At 47.7% G+C, this 24,795-nt stretch overlaps 1 protein-coding gene across 10 annotated transcripts in view; it reads left to right on the top strand.

The window, feature by feature from the left end:
* The window catches only part of LOC105456545 (CUGBP Elav-like family member 4), a 560,009-nt gene that overhangs the window by 74,013 nt on the left and 461,201 nt on the right, over nt 1–24,795 (top strand). The gene's annotated exons all lie outside the window — the stretch shown is intronic.

Below are 24,795 nucleotides of genomic sequence, written 5' to 3'. Positions count from 1 at the left end.
TCCTCCCCCCCCCCCCCCAGTCCTCCCTCGAGTTCCTCTAATCTACGAAAACCATTTTGGCGCGCTACCGCGGGATAAAATTTAATTCTTGTGCATGTGCCCATGGCCCCGCCGCATGCGGGCGCGCAGGCGAGATGCACGACGCTGATGTGACGAAGGGACGCTGCTCACGGATCGATAGCCCACCGCGTAGCTATTATGCAGATGTAATTTGGCCGGCAAACACACTACCGGGTCCTATTCCCATCCGGCTGGCAGCGACTGCCATTCTTCTTCCGTCCATTTCCACGTCCCTCTTCTTCTCTGCGATTAATCCGGTCTTCGCTGTCGCTCGCTCGTCGATCAATACCGAATTAATTCCTAAAACGTCAATCGCTCTTTAATGCAGCTCGTCCCGCAGACGGCGTGGTCCGATTTTTTCGCGGCCGGCACGTAAAACTCCCGCGAATCAATCTCGATCGGACGGTTCCGGTTTCTAAGGAACAACACGTTAATCACAAGTGGCGTGTTACCTCCCCGACGGACGGGAATGAATCTCGGTTATGACGCACGGGAGACAATTCTATTCCCCTGTCAATGGAGGGCCCTAAACCTCCGGCGACGGCATCACTTAGCGGATAATCGTCGGAGAGGGACGAAGGGACGAAGGATGATCGCCGTAATTGCAGGCGCCCTGACCATAATTAGAACGCGCTACTGCGCATGACATCGATCAAGCTCCCACCGGAGTCAGGATAGCGTGCTATCAATAACTATCAATTCGCACTGGCTGTAGCGAGGTACCGAGGTACCCTTCCCCCTCCCCCCTTGCCCCTTATAGACGAGCGGTTGTGCAAAACGAGAGAAGGAAAGGGGACATCCATCATTTTCGAGAACCTGTCTAACCTTACGTCGCTCGAGGCACTTGCCCTGGGTCAAAACGGATAAAGAGGCGATAAAGAAGCGTAACCCGTGTCAGCAACGTCAGTCCTCCGTCTTTCATTGCTTTCCAGAAGATCATGGAAACTCCATTAACCCAACAGAGCGGATCCGATAAAACCGGTTAAAAGCGATCCGGACTTATTCCTCCATTCGGTTGCATGCCAAATTTACATCCGCGCGTAAGTAACTTACGTATGCAGATATATGCGAAAATGCATTTGTGTAACCGCCGGTAGCTGGTTGAAGTCAGAAGAAATCAATTTGTAACGGGAGTGAGGAGGAGAGCGCTGCTCTCTTTCTCTCTCTCTCTCTCTCTCTCTCTCTCTCTCTCTCTCTCTGTCCCTTTCTCTCTCTCTCTCTCTCTCTGTCCCTTTCTATCTCGCGATGGCTCGCAATCGTATTTTTAGTGAATCGATCTCATCTCAACTCTCCGCCGAACGCCGTGTTCCCTCCTGTCAAACGCGACGCGGGCACACCGTCCACGGGAATAATTAATCATTCAATTATTAGACGATCGAGAAAGAGAAAGAGCGGCTCTAACGAAAAGGATTGCGAGGGGATTCTTTTTTTCCTCTTTCACGAGGTGAATTAACAGCAATTACATTATACGGTTCCTCAACCGCATCGTACTTTGCCCTTTTGAGTTATGTGGCAACTTTCGCCGTGGTTTCATGGCCGTTCAAACATTCCGCGAAAACTGCTCTCTCGCTCGCGAGAGCAAGTTTTACTGCTTCGTTTCCAGGATTGAAACCCGAGTTTACGATCGTGCAATGACAATCAGCTTTCCTCGCCACTTTCGCTCACGACCCTCAGTTTTTTTTTTCTTCGACGCCGAGAAGTTAAAAGCTTTCTCAAGTACAATAGCTCGGGCGAGAATATCTGGCGCGCGTATCGAAAACGAGCGGCGGGGAAAGCTCTCGGTGAGACGACGTTACGGCGCTCGCGATATCTTTACCCCGCTCGTGGTGCGCATGTGTGTGTACACGTATGTAACGTCCGACATGTAAAAATTTCACGCACAATTATCGTGAGTACGCGGGTGCGCGCGCACGCGCGGCTTTGCGCTTTGAAATATCTACGCGTGGAGTTGTACATGGAGCTACATTACATTTCCAGCTAATGGAAGTGGTAGATTGGAATGAGATAGAGGCGCGGGGCGCGGAGGGGGCAGGAGGGGGAGGGGCGGGGGAGGGAAGCTAAAGCATTCCTGATATTTCTGGAGCCCGAAACGCGATGGTCGGGCCGGTTATTCCTGATAATCGACCGAATTTCAGACCGCCGCGGCAAATGTATTAATCCCGCGATCGCACTACACGGCGATTCGCCTTTTACGCAACGCTTCGGGAATTCGGCGAATGTCGTACATAACTTTCAGAATCTCCACCAATTTCGATAATGATGTTTGGTATTCGCCGCTCGCCAATTCATTGAGGTTTACCTTTCGTGAGACCTGCTGGCGTGCGCGTATATTGCGTGTATCGTGTGAGCAATAAATCAGTGTCATAAAAATCTCTCGTATTTTATATCGCAAAAATAAATGTCAAAAAATAATAAAACAAGTATAAAATAATATTTTTTTTCATTTTTAATAAACGTTTTTAATAAACTCAAAAAATGTAACACCTATGGCATTATTACAAATAAAATGAGAATAAAAATATTCAATGAAAAGAGCTTAAATGAAATAAATCAAATAAATAGTAGGAACAAAGTCAATGTAAGCCAGCGGTTTATATTGGCTTTGTTCCTATTTATTTGAGAATAAAAATTACGTTAATATTTTACAAAGAGACTCTTATGTAATCTATTTCTACAGATAGTAATTGTGCAGCAATCAGATGGCAATCGATATGTACTTTAATTCGGTGTACACCGATAGGACGGAAACTTGTGAACAAAAGCTAATCAATGATATATCAAATGGGGAATCAAGGTAAATCAAATCGCGATAACCCGATCTCGCGCACCGTTCTCAAGATGGTAGATACTAAAAGCTTCCACGGAGACGGTGTTTCAAAGGATGTCGCGCGCGATAGTGGTTTACAATTTCGCCCCGTCTATATATATAATTATCGGTCAAGACAATCTTTACAGCCGGATCGTAAAAGCTTAAAACGACCCGAAAGCTCGCCGCGAATTAATACGAGGTATCTGCCGCGACTGCCGGCCGGCAGAAAGTCTCGAAATTATGGCGAAAGAGGATCCCGGGTGGCAAATGGGAATGGGAAGGGGGATAAAGGAGAGAGGGTAAAAGGGAAAGAGAGAGAGGGGGGATCTTTTACAACGTGTATGGTAGAACACCAGGCCACCGGCCGGTGCCCGATCATCCTAAAACCTCTTCGCGCGCGCTTTTGTTCGCCGATGTATGATAATTATCGTCGCGACCATAACGACGCTTAACGACATTTAACAACTAACCCGTTGTAACTACATCGTTGGGGCATGTAATGAAACGCGTTCGTCGCCGTGCCTCGTGACTCACGCTACTACAACCGTGGGGTGCTGCGGTTAAAAATGAGAAAGTTAAAGCGCTTCTCTCGCCAGGCTTCTCTCTCATCGGCGACTATTAACTTCACGTCGGCACAGATCGGGAAAAGGGGGAAGAGGCCTTCAGATTGACCTTCACGATGGCTCTCTCAAAATTTTTGCGAAACTTTCTTTTCATATATGTAACGGTGCGAAAAGTCAGAGTTGAACGCCGAGATTCGTGCTCGACACGTAAAAGTCACCGCGATAGCGAGAGCGGAGAGAGAGAGAGAGAGAGAGAGAGAGAGAGAGAGAGAGAGAGAGAGAACGAAACGGCTCTGCGAGTTCGCGCGCGGGCTTTCGGTTCAAGAGTACACGAGAAGATAGCGCGAAAAGCCGGCCTCATATCGCGATGTTATATCCGTTCTGCAAACCAGAAGCCACATGGCGCCCGACGCGCGCGTTTGACCATACAGCCCTACCGTCGTCGGTGTTATCCGGGTGTCGAGGATATTTTCGGTTCTCTCGAGAGCGCCGTAAACTTCGGCCCGGGTCACCTTCGGGTCGAGAGTCAAGACGTATCCCGACGCAGGGATAATCAGCTCGTTTCGCTGGTTGGGACGCACACGCGGGCGGCAATTTAATCTTCGTAGACACGAACGGGGGAACGAAAACGATAAATTCACCTCGCTGCCTGGTTTATCGAAAAGAAGAAGCCGGGCGTGGCTGAAGGGAGGGGGTACGCGCGGCATTAGCTGAAATTACCATTCGGCAACTGGTGAAACTGCCGAGAGTAGCTTTGCACCGCGCCGGAACTTGTCGCTTCGGATCCGCGCGAGCTAAAGCAGAAATTCGCAGGGAGACGGTCTTATTAGGTTACAGTTACGGAGCGAGGACGCGGATGTAGCGTGCAAAGGGGACACGCGCGCGCGCGCGCGCGCGCGGGCGCAAAATATTCCTCGAGATTAACGCCTCTTCTCTGCTCCCCCCCCCCCGGATACCAATGTAATCCGGTGTATGCCAGCGGAGTAAGTCGCGGAGCGCGTCGGCAAAAATGAAGAAGAACGCGTTTGCGTTGATGCCAAAACTTGCATTAGCACGCTATCCGCGGATTATCTGTGCTTCGCGTAACGCCGAGGAGGCAAATCGTGTGTACGATGGCTAAATCTTGGAAAAGAATGCACAGCTTCATTTTATACGGCGTCTCCTTGGGCGCGCCTCAAAATCGAACAATAAACAGCGTTTCCTTTCGAGGATTTCTTTTAGAATTCACGCGCGGAAACTCGCAAGTCTCTTTGCATGCGGGTGCAAAATATTTTCTTAAAATTTGTGTCTTATCGTATCTCCTCGTAAGAAAACGCGAATAACTATTCATCGAAACTATCGAAAAGTATAACAAAAAATCGAAATATTGAGATCAAAGAAAATTATCTAAATTAATAAAAAAAATTTATTCGCAAAATACGGATGCTATTAAATGCATTCAGACATTCTAAAAATAATTTAATCGATTTTTTTTTATTTAACACAAATTAAAATCAAATTTATTATCTCTCATTTACTGCCAGCTACCTATATGCAGGCACGTAATGTAGTCTTTTTCATATTTAATTTGCACGTAATTTGTATTACAATATTTTATCAGGTTTATAAAACTAAATTTACGCATACAATACTATGTATTGCTAAAGAATAATCCACGTTGCAAAAAAAAGATATACTTTACGTAATTCAATGCCAAAGCGTGGTGGTATAATGGTCGATCAGGCATGAATTGCATAGTGTTTTATGCATTATGAAGGCATTCTACCGCGTATAATGGCAGCAATGTATTAATACCTCGGCTACCTCTCATACGTATTATAATGAAAAGCTGAAACGGATTACGTGTATATGTGTGCATGAGTGTGTGTTTAATGCTCCGCCTACGCTTAATTTTATATTACATAGAGGTGCAGCAGCCAGATGTACTCTCCCTATGCTGTGGCAATAAAAATTACGAGTCGCCGCTCGATACTTGCCGCGCAGGTACTGGATACGATATTTCATCGTAAGGACAAACACCATCGGCGGGGAGGGGGAAGAGCCACCACGAAAAAGTTTTGATTCGCGCGGGGCGACAGGACCGAAAAAGGGAGAGACGATGGAAAGGGTCACGCGGGCAGGAAACACGTCGATGGTCGGAGGTTTCGGCTTTGACGTCGCGTAGAGAGAGAGAGAGAGAGAGAGAGGAGAGAGGCGTCGCGACGCTGTTTGCGCAGCACTTTCATTAGCCTGCCTCAAATTACTATAGTTCAAACAGCCGAGCGTCGCCGCCCGGCGTGCAGAGGCGATTCCGTTTTGTCAAGGCAAATATCGATGCTAAACACAGGGCGAGAGAGGCAAAGGAGAGGAGGCGACATAGTGGAGAATGGCGGGATTCCGCTGTGCTCCTTTTCCACCCCGTTTCTTCGTCTCCGTCTCATCAACCACGACCACGGCGACGCGACGTCGATCGGAGAGGGTGAAAGAAGGGAAAAGAGAAGGAGGGGGAGGGGGGAGGACTAGCGATGTATGGCGAGGAATAACGGAGCGAGGGGGGTGGCGATCCGAATGGACAGTCGGACGAACGGGGTGCGCTATTATTGCTTCTGCGAAGATTGGTAGCCGGCAGGACGCGCGGCCGGTGGAAATATTACGTTTCGTGGTGGCGCGCAAAAACCCTGAGGACTGGCTGAAAGAAGGGGGATGCTGGGGAGGACAGAGGGGAGGGGGGGAGTACTGGGGAGTAGATGGCGCGGGATGAGAGCGATGGTGACGTCTGGATTCGCGATGCGACGGCCCGTGCTTTACGTGTAGGCCCGCAGCTCCAACACATTCGCAGAAGAGACGAGATCGATATTTCCGATATAACGGTGAGTTTACTAAAAAAAAAAAAAAGAGAGAGAAAACGAGAGAAACGAGAGGAAGAAGGAGGAAGAGAGAGGGAGAGAGAAAAAAAGAGAGGAAGAAGGGAGAACGGCTCGGTAGCCGAATCGCGGAACGCGTAATCTGTCCATGGCTATCAGGCGAATATCGATCGAATATAAATGGCGAAATTTTGTATCAGGTGCGGGCGTGCATACATCACGCGCGCGCGGCAGTGACAGGCGTGAACTTCACGGACGGCCTCAGGTGCAACCAGAAATCATCCGACATTCGCAACCAAACGCGCGACATTGATCTTCCCGCCACCGTGGATCCGTTGCAGGGGACGGGTTATCGAACGGGTTTCGAGGACAGTTTGCGCGGAAACATGTGTACGACAAATCCTTCGGGGATTATAGGCCACATGGTTGAGGACCGACGCTGAAATATGTCCGCGCGAGCGCGCGCAAGAGATATGGCATGCCTTTGAATTACGTATCTCCGCGTGCGGTAGCGTCTGAATATAATTATGAGAGAGAGAGAAAGGGAGAGAGCTATCGATTGGAAAAGCGGAGACCCGATGACGGCAGCCGGAATTATTTACGCGAAAAACACTACGGAACTCGCGGGCTCTAATGAGACGCTATTTAATTAACCTTTCGACGTGTAAATTACGTACGGCAAAAAAAATTTACCATAATTTCAGAAATACGCGGCCCGCATTGTTTTAACGTCGCCGCGGCGGTTATTTATCGCGGAAGTAACGGATAAAGAGAATCATTAATCCTGTTCTGAAAATTGAGGTTGGCTGAATAAGCTGAAGTGCGATAAAGCTTGCCCAAAAAAAGTACGGCTGGCAGTGATCCAGACATGTTTACTGCTGAAATTTGTCTTTGTGAACTGGCTGGAGGCGCGTACACGTGGTAGACGTGCATATAATACACGGAATATCGAACGTACGCAGGTACGTCGAGGTTTCGCAATTTCATATAAAACGATGAATTATTACAAAAATTGAAGTGTCGTCACAAATAAAAAAAAAAAATTCCAAGTGTAATACATTTTTATCTTTCAATCGTTCCGCGCTCTTTTGAAGCTCGATTGCAATCTATAAGAGTATAAATAAATTAAATTGCAATTTCCGTCCGCGATAGCCTTCGTCGCGCGTCAATGAAGAGGAAAAACGATTGCGGTGATTCCGCCCCACAAAGCGTAGTCTAGAGTGAGAACTGCACGGTCTATGTATGCTAAATAATGTGTCGACGAGAGTCCGACGACGGGCGATGAGAGGTGCGAGGTCCTGCAATATTCACATGACCCCTTGGCTCTTCGTCGACCTCTCCGCTCGCCACAGCCACGACTCCGACGACGAGGAGATCTACTCTATCCTGAGCGAAACACTTCATTTATCAAGCTCCGACGTCTCGTCGGGTTGCCTGGATTTAATTACGCGAAACAAGTCGCCGAAGGGGATACCCTCTCGGGCTCGTCTGGCATTCCGGGAGATCGCCGAGAGAAGAAGGACGCGATGAAATGCAAGTAAGAAAATATCGTTGGCACACTGCGTTAATGTCAAACGTTCAGAGTAGAATTCCAGTGTGAAATATATCGCGGGCGCGATCACGTTCGAGACAATTGCCAGTTTTGCGCATCTTTTCTCAGAATAATATTTCGTAGGAAACTCTTCTGCGCGGCTCTAATACAAACGCGTGTTACAAGGACAAGGATCTCCCGGGGATCTGCAAGAGATGCGAATATATATGCAACGTGTGACGCTTTTAAATTGATTAGAGAGGAATCAAAGAAAGTTATATTCAGGAATTTACTCGAATCGATAAAATATTATTAAAGACCATCAATCCTGGGCAGATTTTCGTGATCATCAAACAGACTCGGAGATAATTTTTCCATCGTCAAAAGTAAACTGCATTGGAAGCATTTTTAGGATTTTTTAAAATCAAAGAATATTGTTATAATAACGCAAATGATATTTATAAGCTGTGAATACCTCAGATGATATTTTATCCGATTGTCTCGCGCGATTAAAACGTGAAAATGTGCGCCGCGAAATATCGCGCACGGAAAGATATGTAGACTACTTTGTTGGCCACTTTGCGAACGCCGCTGCGCGGGAAGGAGCAAGAATAATGCGTGGAGTAAGAAGAAGACAGCGGACAAAAATCAGAAGCAGAGGGTTGCGGGCTACGGGGTAGGTTCTTGGCACGGCCTCTCCTTTCGGAGTAAGGGTAAGGGAACAGCCGCCATCCATTACGGGCGGCTCATGACACCTCGAGAGATATATCGACTCACCGCATCCTCGAATTGAATCGAATGCCGCCGGCAAAAACACCAATGAGCAAAATAGAACATTGTGATCGATGCTTCGCCCGCCGAAATTTATCGGTGAATGAGTTACAGCGGCGGACTTGTATACTGCAGCAGCATTCTCGGCGATTCCGCCGATCCATTTTCCCTTCTGGCTACAAAAGTACCGACGATCCACCGACGTTACGGTAAATAGCTGTTTGAGACTGCGGATCGGATTCTCAGTGAGCATGTACACACATATATATATATACATGTCTATACATATCCGCCCTGGAATACCAGCACGACGTAGGGCTGAAATCTTTCAGACGTTTTCTCCCAACGATCTCGTTTCTCGGAGACTCCCGCGCGCGCTTATTGTAGTTTTCCAGACACGTCGATCGTTGCTCAACGTAAACGAGAAGGACTGTCGTTGGCGAACGGTTTTTACCGCGCGAATCGAGAGTACGTGCGAATCAGATCCGGGCAGGATTTCTCGTAAGATAGACCGCTCTCCCCGCTAAGATTGGCTCTCTTGTCTAATACAAACGTTCGTGCAGGGCGCATGTATTTCGCTCGGCTGTGTTCGCGGAGGGCGCTTCTCCTTTGTGAAAACTTCTCCGTCTCGCTTAAGGCGCCGTGCGCTCTGCCTTGCGGAGAGTTCTGAGCGTTCAGCCGCCGCCTTCCGTTCTCTCCCGGCGCGGCGGTAGATCCGCCGGTGTAATATTCGGGATTAGCCGGAACTAACGTGCAAACAGAAGTTTCACTTTCAAACAGCGGGGCACAGTCGAGCAAGTCGCGATGTGGCGTGGAGGGGGGGGGGAGTTGTTGTCGGAAAGCCGTATTAGCAGCCTTGCACGAGTGTAAACATCGCATAAATCCGCCATGCGCCTACCACCGCCGCCGCGCCACTCGGGTGGTCCCCGTAGTAACTGTAAATACCTCGTACGGCTTTGTAGATTACCGCGATGCCATTAACGAAAGAGAGTACCGGGATAATACTTCTCTCCGCGCGTCGCTTTGTGCGAGCACCTAGAGAGTAACGCGTATGTCCTCCCCCCTCTCCTCCCCCGCGAAGTGATATATTCTCTCATGTGGACCGTATAATTTCTCGGCGCTTAACTGTGCTCGTTATCGGCTCGCGAAACACCGGAAGGCAACGTCGCGCAGTTATCAGAATAATTTATCTAGATTTTCCGGCGAGTACAATAATCTAATTACGCGAAACGAAAATTTCCCCAGCGGGTGTAAGATCCGCGAGAAAAGGTATGACCGATAACACGGATCTCTCCCTGACGTACGTACGTGGTAGGCAGTGATAGGCGTCGGAGTCGAGGCCGACCATGACCTGTGTCTATGTCCGCGCGTAATTGAAAATTGAACTGTCTTATCTCCCGTCCGTCCACTTTCCCGTATCCTTTCGCTCATATTCTCCGTAACGTAGTCGCGACTGCCTTTCCGGCCTTCCAAATAACCATTTCCAGAGAGTGAATAGTTAATTTCCTAAAGTTTCAGCACGGCCGCCTGAATGCCGCATTGATTGGTACTCCAATCAGTTAGGGGTGAGCGTTGGCGGATGGGGAGGAGGTCGTTCAGAATAGTCTAGGGCGTGAGGGAAGGGGAGAAGGGGCGATATAGGGGCGGTAGCGGAGGGCGATGGGTTAGGTAGGCGGCAGAGGGGGGCGGCGGTGACGAAGGGAGTGAAGGATGCAGTCCGCTGCGGCGTTGAACCTTCAGGGGTGGCAACGGGAGGATAGGAACGGAGGTAAGGACGGAGGCAGGGCGAAATTGAGTCTCCTAGAGGTGATTATCATTCGAAGTGGATCAGCCAAAGGTAGTGGCCTCATCCCCCTTTGGCTCCGACTTTCGCCTTTTTCTCCCCGCAACGATCGCTCGGAAAGATTGCCTTTATAAAATCCATTTTTAATGGAGTAGCCATAATCGCTGTACGACGACGTCGCGATGAAATTGCGCGATAGGTGCGTTCTACGTTCGGCGGAAGATAACGTATAATACCGCCGTGGAAGACCGAAAAGTTTTTCCACGCGGATCATGGCGTCGCTTAGAAAGGATATCTTTATTAAGATCTGTTTCCTTTTTTTATTTTTACCCTTTCTCGCAAAAATTAAGAGTGTAACAGTTTCAGGATACTCGATAATCACACGCTGGCAGATTATATAATACGTAATTTAGCGGCAGTTTAGCGTATATATTATAGTTCGTCCAGTTGAGATCCAATTTCCGGCGAAACGAGATGAAATCAAGGTGGGACGCTTTCTCCCGCGCGAAAGATGACCTTCATTTGTTGTCGGTTCCGCTAAATCTCCTCCGAGACGCCTTCGAGGAAAAAGCTTCAATGCGGAGCTAAAAGCGGTCCGATCTCCGACGGTAACATTCGTCCGCGACGTTTCTCTGGGTATCTTGACCGATGATCGTCGTGACGATTTGGTGCCGACTCTGTTCGAGGAATTTTCGTGGCGGCGGCGAAGAGAGAGAAAGAGAGAGGACAGACGCGGACAGACGACATAGGGGTGGGAGAGGGAGGAGAAGTCGAAAGAAGCCGACGATTTGAGGCGCTGCCGGAAGAAATGGGGTTGAGGAGGGAAATCCATCCGAAGCTTCCCAAGAATGTTAGAGCGATAAACTCCTGTCGGAGCCCCAGCGGTATCTCTCGCCGACAGTACCTGGCTTGCAGGGAGAGAGAGAAAGAGGCGTAGGGCATCGCGCCAAACCAGTTTTAAATGCGCTCTTAAATTTCACCAACTTGCGACGAGCCGTAAACCATCTCGGCGGCTCTACTCCCCGAGTTAGGCTGCTGCTCTTGTCGTATTTGGCCGGGCGAAGTACCCGCAGAGTTCCTCCCGCGTGCGATGGGATCTGCCGGCAGGATCCACCGTTCCTACCGCCCGTCGTCCTGCGGATTACGTACCACCCTAATCCTGATATCCAGATTTGATCTCTTTCCGTCTCGCTCCGCCGTCCCTCCGTTACCTCTTTCTCGTCTAACGCGCACCACTTTCTCGTCGTGTCTTCCTCTTGTCGTCTTTTTTTTTTCTCTCCAGACTAGGTCCTCAGGATGCCCGTAGTTGGGCGGAGATCAACGAACGCGTTACCCCCGGATTCCGTCTTAGGAATCTCCCTTTTAGAACCGCGATGCGATCGCTGATCCTTGACGTTGCGATGTTAAAATAAAATATTTACGACGCGAACCGTTTCGCGTAAGGACGTGAAAGGAGCCGGTGCCAGTAAACGATGCGCTTACGTCACGGAGGCTATTCAATCGTGCAGATTAATTCCGTCTCGTCTCTCTCTCTCTCTCTCTCTTTCTCTCGGCTTCGTCAGCGATATGAGGAGGGGAAACGGGAGCTGACTTAACAAGGAAGACAATCCCCGATTTATCGCGGCTGTGAAGACCGCCGGTTATGAAGCGGCGTAATGAAATCCACCCCCGTATAAGTATATATGCGCGTCATATACGTGGGAAGGGTGGGTCCCGTATGAGAGTGCGGTGTACATCTTAATGCCGCAGGCCCATAACAATAACCACCATGAAACGGGCGAGTAGCCTCGGCGGCAATAACACCGTCTGGGTTCTCTGTGCAACACCAGGCAGCAACGTACCGTCGGAGCTCTCCCGGATATCTCGAAGCAATTACCGGCTAAGAGACTGGGGCCTCGTTAAGGTAATAGTGTCCATTATCTCCGGACATAAGGGAAGAAGTAAACCAGACCTCGAGCCCACGGAGTCCAAATAATCAACGGTTTCCCCCGCGAATAATCCGGCGTCTACGTTGCAACTGTAATTTCTTCATTATCGAACAAGACTAGCGTGTACCGTAAAATATGTATTTTATTATTGCACATGTATTATATTTAATGAAAGATATTATATAATTATAATAGGATTTTTACGGTAGAAAAAATATATAGTTGAATAGTGTAAACTTCTTTCGCAAAAAATTTTTCGAATGTCGCGTACAACATATGAAGCTGTCACTAATAATTTCATCGTTGCGCCTCTCCGAGCCGAGACACCCTCATTGTCCGTAGCCCACGTCCAAGACGATCGTTCACGCATTATCATAATCGCAATTGAACGGAATTCAATGAGGTGGATCGGACCCTAGATTCCGTTAATGGCACGAGCTCCGGGTGCCGTTTAGCTTCGGGCGATAGTAATGGGCTTGCATCGTGCTGCGGTTGGAATCGGAGGCGCCATCGGAGCACCGACGAACCCTCTCTTGTCGACGTGGTCGTCGTCGCCGTTGTCATTGTCGTCGTCGTCGTTGTCGTCGTTCTCGTTCTCGTCGCCGTCGCATTTTACGGTGCAATCAAGCAACTAATGTCGAATAGATTACGCGCGGCGTCTGGAAGTAGAGCAGACTGACGGCGGTAACTAGAGACGAGCGGGTCATGATTCGGCTGTCCCGCGCGTCGCCGCGACTGCCAGCTGCGATTGTCTTTTATGCGAGGAGGGCTTGATCGTGCGCCTGCTTGAGAAGGCAAAGGAGTCTAGATAGAATAACGGCGCAGCCGTTCCAGCTCTGGCTGGTTTAAGCTCCCAAAGGACCGGGTAATTAAATAGGAGCCATATTACCGCGACGCGCCGCGGAAAGCCGTCAACCGCGAATGCAGCTCTGAGTTGTTACTCCGCGAAGAACGGCGTCTGTTTTTAGCGAATAATTAGCAATAACCGTTTCTGAAGCTGTCCATAAAACTTTTTTAAATCCAGTTAGTTTACGAAATAGTTTAAGAAAATTTAATTATTTATAGATATTATTGCATTACGCTAAAGCGACACATTCTCCTCGACGAAATGAAAGGTTTCACTCCAAATCAATGATAAAAATAATAAAATGGTAAAAATAACAATTCACATACTTTATATAACTTTATGAAAAATGACCTTAAAGATCTATTACCAAAAAAAGCTTCTGCTTTCAAACGACGTCAGGTTTTTTTTCTCGGCGATACTTCTACTCCAAGTGGCGTTATTTCCAAGTCGATTGTGCAACATTTACTTTTTGTCTTTTGAAGTCTTTTGAAATTTTTTTAGCTTCAACTTTGAGATCATGCACAGAATTCAAACAAATTGTTTTCAACTTCGCTTGGAATCTTTTGAAAACTTAAAATCCACCGATATTATTATTCCTAGTGATAAAAAGAAAATGTACTGGTTATTTCAAATCCGATAACTTAGAAAAATCGTAGCTCAATTTTTAAAGACACGTTTCAAGAAGGGAAGACTTTAAGCTTTCGGAAAATCTGAAGTGAAATTGAAAACAAATTTTTCCCAACTCTACTCTGATTTTAAAGTTGAAGTACTTTTGTTAACTTTGCATGATCAACTCGAAAATGACATCGCAAAGCAATAACACCAAAAACTTGTTGAGGTTCGAAAGCAGACTCATTAGATTTTAAAGAGGTAGATTTTTTTTTATAAATCTCTACGATTACGTACAAAATTATAAATATATAACTATTGATTTGCTATTGAATTCAATTTGATCATATATTAATAGTAAATCTTCACTGTTAAATCTATAATGTCAAGTTTAATCTTATTTAAGTCGCCACTGCTCCTACTTAATAAACAATTATTTTTAACTGACACAATAGAATTAAATAAATTTAAAACAGTTCAAATTTAACCCAAAAATTTCATTTTAATTAAAAATAACTATATATTAAGTAGCAGCAGTGACGACTTAAATAGGGTTAAATTTAACACTATAGATCTAACAGTATGACATTATTATTAGACTTATTGTTAGATTATACATATATAATTTTAACCATTTGAAAGCTTAAACCGTTTTCTGTTTAAGAATTATACTTTCCTTCCCTGTGAAAGAACATTTCCACTGTGCGGAAACAAAAATCTATAAGGTCGAAATAGGCTTTAGGGAGCAGATAGTTAAGAAAATTTAGATACGAGGAAGCCGTTACGAAGTCACGTTGTTTCTCGTTATCGTTGGTTTCTACGTTCGTCATGGGAGCATTCGCGCTAGATACGAAAGATAGGATAGGAAAAGGGTAAATGAGAGACAAGAAAATACAATACGCATTCTTCTGTAATAACGGCGAGATCGGAAGTGCTTCGTGAAGTCTCTCGGAGCGCGCGAATCCGCGCGCTCTATCTCGTTATGAAAAAGCTGAGAGCAGATGTCGCCTAATAGAGATATACATGCCCGCGCCATGCACACGGAGAGCAAGCACGAATCGGTGGAAGAAGTTCGCCGGCAACTTGCATTCGATGCACTTGTTAGCGACTGTTCGTGATAGGAGCTGTACGAGGAAAAGATCGCGGGCCGTCTCGAGGGTGTGAGAGGAGACAACGTCGAGGAAGAAAAAGAGCAGCGAGAGACCGGCGAGGAAGTGAGAACGTGGCACGTTCTCCAGAGGGAAATGGACGGAGGAATGATGCAAGCGAAGAAGACAGCAATAGAGAGAGAGAGAGAGAGAGAGAGAGAGAGAGAGAGAGAGAAGGAGCAGACAGGAAGAGAGAGTGTGCTTAAGGAGAGGAGAGAATCCGCGGGGAGAAAGGAATCTCGCTTCTCTTTCTCTCTCCCTCTCTTTCCCCCTTTTTCTCCGGTTATTCCAAGAGAGAGAACTAGCGCGAAGAGAAGAGAACGGAAGAAGCGAGCGCGAGCGAACACACGAGCAGAGGATGGCTGTTGCTGTTGCGGCCGCGGCATTACCTCCGCACCATTAACTCGCAAAACTTTCCGCTTGAATCTTGTTCTCGACTCGGCTCGTCTCCTCTCTACCCACCCTAACCAACCCGCCTTCCTTGCACGACCAAAAAGATCCGCGAATCCACCCTCCCCCTCCCCCTGTCCGCCACTCCCCCCCCCCTCGTCTTCCATATACTTTGCAAGTGCTACCAGACCGCGGCCGGACCGCCGAACCGCTGGCGCTCGGTACCGTGTATCTGACTCCATTTCGAAGTTATCAACATAAATAGTGGCACTGTAAACGACCGTGGTCGAGCGTGCAGGCGCGGGGATGCTTTATGCTCGCCGCCATTAACGCCACGATACAACCACGCACGCGGATGTTCCTCTCTTCTTTCCCGCTCACTCCCGGCACCCCTCGAGTTATCCTTTCCTCCCTCTCGCAGGCCATGCTGCGCACGCCACCGAGCCAGAACGGACCAGAGACCACGCCGCGATGCGCGCAGCTGGCCGAACTTTTCCAAGTTTTCGAGTGGCGCTTCCTTCGAGACAGGAAGAAATAACGTTTGCCAAAGTACTTTCTACAACGGCTGTGGAAGTCGATTCGCGCTCTCTAATTTATCGCGCCGCAAATACACCGCCGGCCGGGACCTGTAATAGTCATTAGCCAGAGATAGAATAGATCATATTCGCGTCGAGGTCACGTCGAAAAGCATTTCATTCGTCACGACTTGAATATACGTTTCATTAATCCGATTCTTTTTTCTACCGACTCATCCGCTGTGCTAATTGAAAATACCTTAATATTTGTATAATACCGCACTTGATAATAATCATCATCCTTATCTGTCTTAAAAAAAAAAGAATTAAAAACAGACAAAATTATAACGCATATACGCTGGCCAACTATAAGATTATTATGATGCGCAACAATGTATGATACTATTTATAGCGGCGCAGAAAAATGTAATATATATTCGTTCCGCGGCGCCGGGTTTTGTACGTATATTTTTAGAAAATATTATCGTAGCGCGTTTTCCGCGCGCGCGTATAAATGTTTCCATTATTTTGGGGCAGTCGCGCGCGCGAGTTTCAAGAGCGCACGAATTTTTGGTACTCGGCGGAATTCATTCGCATGGGGCGGGAGGGGGAGGGGAGAGGAATACGTCAATTGTATGTCGAAGTCTTTTTTTTCCCCTCTCTCCCTCTCAGTTCGCGACGGGGGAAACGAGCGTGTGCGGCGCTCGAAAATCCGAAATTCGCCCCCGTAGCAGCGCAGTCTGTCTCAATAAAAGCAAACGGTTTTTGAAGGTATTCCGCTTTTTATCAGGAACATCGCATATGCGATCGTACGATCAGCGGGGTCGCGCGCATCCTCCGCTATCTCCGGGCCGCGGCCGGGAAAAATTGATGGCGGTAGATTACGAGCGGTAGCATCAGCCGAAGATAATCCGCCGTGATAAGCCTTAATAATAAATAAATAACCGTGGTGCCGCAGGAGGAGAGCCTGCAGTGCCGGCGGGTAGCGCGTGGCGTCCCGGAAATATTCGTCGATTCGTTACGTCACTGCGTCACGTCCGCTGTCCGAGAGAGAGAGAGAGAGAGAGAGAGAGAGAGAGGGGGGAGGGAGCTGCTTCGATTTCGAGTCACACTCAATGATATGTGTACACACGCGCGCCACCCACGGTGTACAAAGCCAGACACAAGGTAAACCAGACCAGGAGGCATCATATCCGCGGCGAGCTCCTCCTCCGCGACGGCAACGATTTTACGGAGACATCAAGGACGCGCGATCGCCCAAATTGATTTTCTTGTTTAACGAACGTTTACATGTATACGCAGATGCGATAACTTGTCAGTCACCGCGAAATGCGTTTATCGATAAACAATAAATTTTCAACGAAAATCTCCCATTCGATTCTATCATTCCGAGATTCTACTGTCTTTACGGCACAAAAATCACGTATCCCAAGGCCGCTTCGAATGCAGGTTGCATTTGTGCATGCCGTAGATTCCGGGCTTGTGTAACTAGGTTTATCTAGTTGCATAGAGAGATGCCTGTTAGTGCGCGCATACGGAGATTCGATGCATCGCACGTTCCAGAATTATCGAGAGTACTCAGCAGCTTGGGCGAATTACAGCCTTGCTAGCAGACACTGGCAGGGATGCCTCGCCCCGGCGCGGCGCGGCGCGGCGCTGGTGACCCAGGGGCTGAGTCTACCTGATACACAGGGATGATCGGCAAAATCGAACGTGCAATACCTATCCACTCTACCGTCGTAGCGACCGTTGGTTGCATCGCAAATGTCCACAGACGTTTGCAAGAACACGAGATATCTCGGCCCAACACGCCATGGCCGATGTCGCAATTTATCGCAATTCCTGCGAGCTTCCGTGTATGTATGTTGCACGAGGCTTCTCTCGGCGTCTTCGTCGCAACGAAGCGCTAAGAGGAGAAGAGAGAGAGGCAGGAGGACGAACGTTTTTGGTACGAAGAAGAACGCCTAGCGCCGTGTGACCGATTCGGCCCCGAGCACGGCGCGCTGATGGCCATTGTTTGCCCGCGCCATACATTATTAGCGATAAGCCCGGGGAGCAGCCCGGGGAATAGGAAATGCCGTGGACAAAGAATGGAAGTAAGAGCTTTAAATAATACGATGGCCCCCTTTGTAGGAAACCGTGAAACCGGCGGCTGTGCGGGGGCTGAGTATATTACAGGTATGGGGGCGCAGGCGGAACCTACATTATCCAGTTTCAGAGCCAAAGGCTACTTTCTCAGCATGGTGCGCGCCTCTATGCCGGGGTGTTGCTATGCTTCTCGAGGGTGGGAAAAGAGCGGCGAGAGCAGGAAACTGGATGGGCAAGGAGACGAGAGGAAGAGAGGGCCGAGAAAGAGAGAGAGGTGAGGGCGTGTCGGAGTGGTGGCTTCTTCCGCCTTTCAAAATATGAGACCATACTTTACGGATATTTACTGCCTCCGGAACGATTCTTTTTTTTTTCTCCTCGAGCTGAGGTAACCCACGCGTCGGGAGAGGAACGGTTGTATACGTTTATGGGAGTAGCACGCTGACCCATAAACATTACTTAGTATCCGTGCGACATAAAATTGCTACTCGCGTGTCTCAGGTGGAAGTAGCAGTCTTAAAAAGCGTCTCGGCGCGGAAGTAGGCCAAATTACTGCATTTCCGTGCGCACGTATCGTAACGCCTCCTCGTAGTAAAAGAAGAATAAAATTTCCTCCTTAAATATTACTGCAAATGGATTTCAAGTTAAGGTTAAAACGAATTGAAATTTACGTACGCTACGTTGTTCTCCTACAAATATTTTTAGCGCTCAAGTATATTTCCCTTTTTGGCGATCAATCTTAATTGGAGAATATCTCGAACGCGTGTTTATGCGAACCGAAAACCGGCAGCTACCAATTAGAAAAAAATATGTGCACAGTTGACATGTATATCCATGAGGAGCACATATACCAACGCAGGTCGGTGAAAAACGAACACATTTGACTCGGCTTTAAGCCGCGACGAAACGGTATCGGATAATGGACGGAACGAAAACGAATTCGACAAGCTCGATATCGAGTTACGTGAAGAAACGTACCTCCGTCTTCGTCATCATCGAAATTGACCGCGATACGCGAGGTTTACGGCGAGCGAGATACATCCGTCTATCTTCTGAATTTCTCCTTGATTTCCCCGCTTACGCTCGCGGCAGCAGCCGTTTCCATTTACTTCCACCACTTAGCGCTTCTCAATTTTGCGCTTAAGGCAACAATTAAAATAAACCCGAAGGCTCTCGTGTTGCATTTTTCTTCCCGTGTCTACCGTGTAGCGTATTAAAATCCCGTAGATAAGATTCCCCCCCCCCCGCCGTTGATGCAGAGCAAACAACATGAAGAGCAACATTCGCGCTCTATTTATTTAAGACTCTTATCCAAGGGGGAGATGAGTTGCAGCGCGCTGCGAAACTGGTCTGGTATTTATAGTATTTGGATTATGGAATAATCCCTTGCATAGCAACCGGTGAAAAGGGAAGGAAAGCCAGAAATGTACGGTGTTTACCGATATTCTTCACCTCTTTTACCCACCGTATTCCATCCCTTCTCTCCTCCGCGTGACCGTCTCTCTCTTTTTCTCTCTCTGTAATCTCGTTGCTACTGCACGAAGAGCTTCAATCTTTTCTCTCATCTGGATTACTCGTACATCGAGAGTTCTTCGCTACAAATTCCATATTTTAAACGCGAAATTTATTCGGTTTATTCGTGACCTCACTCATTTTCCCGTGAGATCGACCGAAAAATTCTAAATAACGATTCGCCCAATCACAGGCACTGATAATTTCATTACTCATTTTTACGCAAACACATAGATGTGGCACGATATTATATACTGCAAACTATAGAAAAATAAATAAGTAATTTATTTGAAACTCTATAATTTTTAGATATTTACTTTATTATTGCCTTTGCTGTGGAAAAGAAAATATTTATATCCGCGTCGCAAAATTTTAACAATTAATCTCTTCATAATTAATTTCATCAAAAAAGCTAATTATTTATGTCTACAGACAAACAAATATCAGATATACAAAAATGTGAATGTAAAAGAGAGAAAATTATTTCGGTCCGCGAATAAACGTTTCATTACTGTCATCTCGTATTACGGAAAAGAAATTTAAAAGAATATAAAGATCTTATCGTTGCAGAAGGAACAAAAACAAGAGTTTACAATTAGTCTGCTTTTCTTGCGGTGGATAATACACGAAGTTCCATTTTTAATAGAAGCTCATTTTTAACGATTTCTTTTGCACATTTTGCGTCTTTCCCCGGCACGACCGCGATGCATTCTAGCTCGCCGGGCAGAAACAAGAAAGACGAAGAGGAAAAAAGGAAAGAAAGAAATCACAGCGCATCTCGTGCAGGAGCTGCGAACAGCTCCGCCGTCTACAAACATCGTCAGTAAGATTCTTTCCATCCGGTCACGAGGGAGACATCGCTCGCGCGCGTAGGTATCTCTCGCAGTTGCTGTATATTCATACGTATCTTCGACCTAGTCAAACAACGATTCGACCTCCGCGGCACAAAGGGGCGGGCGTCAGCGTAGCGTGAAAATTTAACCCGCGACTCGGTGAGATTTGATTTTTTGACGTCGGTCAAAAGGCAGACGTATCTCCCTCCTCACTCCGACCTCCCCTCCGCCTCTCTCCCTCCCTGATATATATCCGCGACGTTATTTGATGCACGGCTACCGGTACAATTGGACTGGGGTAAATAAGAAAGCAGCAACGACAAAAGACTTCCTTCTGTGTGGATGTTAGTCGTACCCTTGGGCGTTGTCTGCCGTCGTATCTCCTAAGTTGGTCGGGGAACGGAGTAAGGTCGGACGAATCCTAGTAGATAGCACAGCTGTATTAAATAAATAGAGAATCGCCGAGGCTTTCGACGATGTAGGAGGAAAGAACCGTACTCCTTGAAAGTGGAAAAGGTTGAAGTCAAGCTCCTCTCCCTCCTTCCTCCCCCCCCCCACTTCTCTTCCTCGAGAGAACGTCGAGAGAGAGAGAGAGAAAGAGCGTCGTAGATAGAGAACAAAAGTCTGCTGTGCGCGAAGAAATATCAGAAAAGTCGAACTAATATTTGAGATTACCCATCAATGCTTTTATCCGTCGCGTATCCTCCAAAAAAAGGAGAAGAAAAAAAACGCGACGTGCTTTAAAAATACATTTGTCAGCGTCCGATATACGCCAATCTCCTTCCTCCCTGCATTAACACTTCCGTACGACGGAGCGTAATCTTAAAAAAAATGACCTCCCATATACTAAACCGCTGACAGCACGTACAGTTCGCCGGGAAGTTTAAGACCACTTTCAGCGCGTTAAACTTTTACACTCTAATTAGAAATTAATAAAGACTAATAGCTTTATCGTCGGTCTATTAAATCCCGTGGAGGAGGTGCTGGAAGTTAGGCAGTCGCGAAAGGTGGTCGGTCGGTACACTCGGCAATAAAAGTTTTTTTTCTTCGCGGGGGATAACGGAGACGGAACTGCAAAAGAGGTAGGGAAAAAAGGGGGGAAGGAAGAGAAAATTCGTCGAAAGCGAAAGTCGAACTACGTTATTTATCTGATGGCCGACACTTCGAAGATTGTTGCGCGGTGTCGACGCAGCGCCGCGCGCAGACGCTCTCCAGACCGTTTTCTTCTTTTCGTTTCTTATTTCTTTCCCGTTGAAAGAGGAGAGAACGTCGGGACGGAAGTGAGAAAGAGTGTGGACAGACGGGGAGAGGGGGAGAAAAAAAGAAATCAATGAGCGGAAAGGTGATACGATGAGCGAAGGGCCGGGATGGGGGATAGGGTCGGCCGTATATAGCTGTAGTTTCTCTATTTCCTTCATTAACTCTGATTCAACAGCGTAACTTTTAATTGGAAGTAGTGGGGGGTCGGAGTCGAGGCTCATTTCCCGGCGGACTTGCCCATATATTGGGATTCAAGCGAGTCCCAAGCGTCTTGGGAGAGGTCACTTCGTTCGCGTCGCGATATTCTCGCAGATTTTACTTTCATACAGGCTATGCGATACAATATATTCTTTTCGCGGCTTGACCCACTTCAAATTAGAAGCAGCGCAGCGTGTCTGTTTCTACTGAAAAGATTCGAAATTTAGAAACGTAATTCTCCGCGACGGGATAAATGCTCGTCCACTGATATCATCAATACGCGACGGGAAATGGATTATAATTACTGAATATCAAATATTTCGTAAAATATTTAGCAATGTAACTATCAATAACAATAATCATCGACGAACGAATAAATATACATAATAAAGCGATGTACACGTGGCGTATTAATTTCCTATTCATTAAATATAAATGTATATAAATTGCATTAATCACGGTGGCAGGAAATGTGTGCCGATTTAATTTAAATAAAATCACTAGAGCGTCATCTTCCAAAACGGAAAATAACGGGAGCGACAGATGCTTTCGAAAGCATCCCGTTGTGCCTCCCCCGTCCTTTACTCATATCCAGATAAAGGCACACGTGACGCTCGTAAGATACTGCCGCGGAAATAAGAGCGATAAAAAGCAAGGCGAATAGTTACACGCCGTCGGGCGACGAGGTCCTTCGAAACGCGAAAATGACGAGCTTGCGATAAAGGACCGCCGCCGCCATCGCGAACGCGGGGGTAACCCCGTGGAATTTAGTATGATCACCCGCGCGCGCGCGCGGCAACATCGCGATACTATCGGTTTCTCATTACCCAGATCGGTATATTGTTATTTCAGCAGTTCTCGGACAAGGTTCACGAAGCGTTCGATGGCGCGAAAGGGGACCGGGGCTCCTGAAGAATTCAACGTAACTGGCCGATAATCGGCCTCGTAACGGCCACCCATTTCCTGCGGCACGTCGGGGCACCATCATCGAAACGACCTTATTTCCATGCACCCGCGCGTTGCACCTGGCTATTGCGTCGTAGTCGTCGCCGTACTGCATATATCGCGTCGAACTTACTCGATGCACGATAATCCTTGCGAAGCGCAAGGATGCGCTTTAAATGCGGCTATAGCTGCATACTAAAGATACATCCTTCGCGCCGGGATTCGCCCTGTACTCGCGAGGGCTGCATAATTGCATTCCGGTATAAATACGTTATCCGCGTGGCGATCAGCGCGCGTGCGCGCTCGCGCGCTCAGGTAGTGGTTGATAACATTCCGCGAGTGCAGATAAGCAAATGCCACTTACGGCAGCACGAAGGCACTACACGATTGTACAAAATCTCGTAAATCCGAGTTTTATACATGGCGGCTTAGCCGGAATAAATCAAGAGAGGAAGAAAGAAAGGGAGAGACAACGCGACGTGAGGTTGCCGTTCTAAGAATCGTAAAACCGTGAAACCGCGCGAAATGAAGCCGTTTTTATTTTTTGCACTCCGCTTATCCGACGGGCCGCTTTTCCTCCCTCGTAATTGCATGTCCCCGACAAAAATCTTCTTTCCGATTCCCTCCCTTAGTGCGCTTCGCGCATTCCGCCCGCGTACGACGCTTGCAAATCGGCTGCATAGCCGGCGTCACCGGCAGAAAAACGAAGAACTTTCACGGGCGAGTCTCGCGGAGCCTCGCACGGGGAGCAAAACACCGCGACGACGCCTGCCATTTTGGGCTGGCACGGGAACATAGCTGGAGCCAGGGTGACGGGAGAGGGAGGGAGGGTGGTAGGCAAACCCCGGGCAAAAAACAGCGCCTGCAGAGATCCCCGACGCGGCTGTTTAATTCGGGACTTCGCCCGGGGGAGGTAAAAAAAAAAAAGTGCCGAGGCCGCCCCGGCTCCTCCTCGCGCCGCTCATGCATTATGAATAATGGAATTTAAATATACGCGAAACAGATCCCTGCTGGGCGAATTCGGCTTATTCGGGGGTGGTGGTGTGCCGCCCGGTGCCACGGTGTCGTGTTCGCATTGTTAATTGGCCGGCCGGTTTCATTTTGCGTTGCGGCGTGAGAGACACCGTAACGGGAAACGAGACGACACGAGGCGCGTCCAGCGTGCACAAAGAGAAAGCGAGAGAGAGAGAAAGAGAGAGAGATGGAGAGAGAAGTTGAATTATCGAGGGAGAAAAAGGGCGCGACGGAAGGGGAGAACGGGTCAAACACTGAGAAAGCAGGCAACATCCGCGGACCCCGTAAATTAATTAGAGGCAGCATAATAGCCGGGAATGGCCTGGCGGTGGTGGTTCGTCTTCGTGGCCCAGGTTGCGGTTCCCGGGTGCCCTCGCAGTTCGCGCGGTCATGCCTCGGAAACTACACGGTACACCTTGCGTCGTCCTTACACGAGGCAACTCCTGGATACCTGTTTGCGATCCCTCGAGGTATTAACGATCGTATGAGCAGACTCAAAGTACGAACACACTCGAGCTAGTTTCGCGTATATGTTGCCCGCCGTCGGGTTACACTCGACAAAGTAGGTAAAGTATGTAAGAGTCTCCCCGCTCCCCTCGCGCGCAGGGAACGACGAATTCCGGCATTAATCTAATGTACATTTCTGCGTATATATGCATATATTCATCGAAAACTTTTTTCAGCTCGGAAATTAATATTAATTAAAGCGCGAAATCTGTCGTTAATTTTTGCAACTTTTTTTTGGATTTTATTTCCTAGCAAATACTTCATTTTGTTTCAAGATATGCAAAGTGAATTTCCCCTGGTAGCACATGACAAGAATTTTTCGAAGCGTAAGGGATCCGCGTTCGCAGAAGAATGGGACTTGTTGTAAACTTCTTTTTCCCAGCGAATCTTTTCTTCGATTGTAACGTAAAAATGGTGAGCCTCTCCGGCACGATTGGCCTCATCTTTCCGCTCGTATCGTCCGTCATTTTGTCCGAGATCGTACAGATATTGTATCCATGCCCCCGATAAAACAGAGAAAAGGAATCACGTTGTACCCAGCTTCCTTCTGAGCAAAAGTACAAGTAAAAGCAGGAGGGAGGGGCCGACTTTATGACACTACGAGGCACAATAAAGGTTGATGACTCCTAAACGTAGAAGAACAC

The sequence above is a fragment of the Wasmannia auropunctata genome, unplaced genomic scaffold (genome assembly GCF_000956235.1).
Source record: "Wasmannia auropunctata unplaced genomic scaffold, wasmannia.A_1.0 LD335634.1, whole genome shotgun sequence".
NCBI lineage: Eukaryota > Metazoa > Arthropoda > Insecta > Hymenoptera > Formicidae > Wasmannia > Wasmannia auropunctata.
Note: the sequence above shows the minus strand (reverse complement) of the source record. Positions and strands in the feature narration are given on the sequence as shown.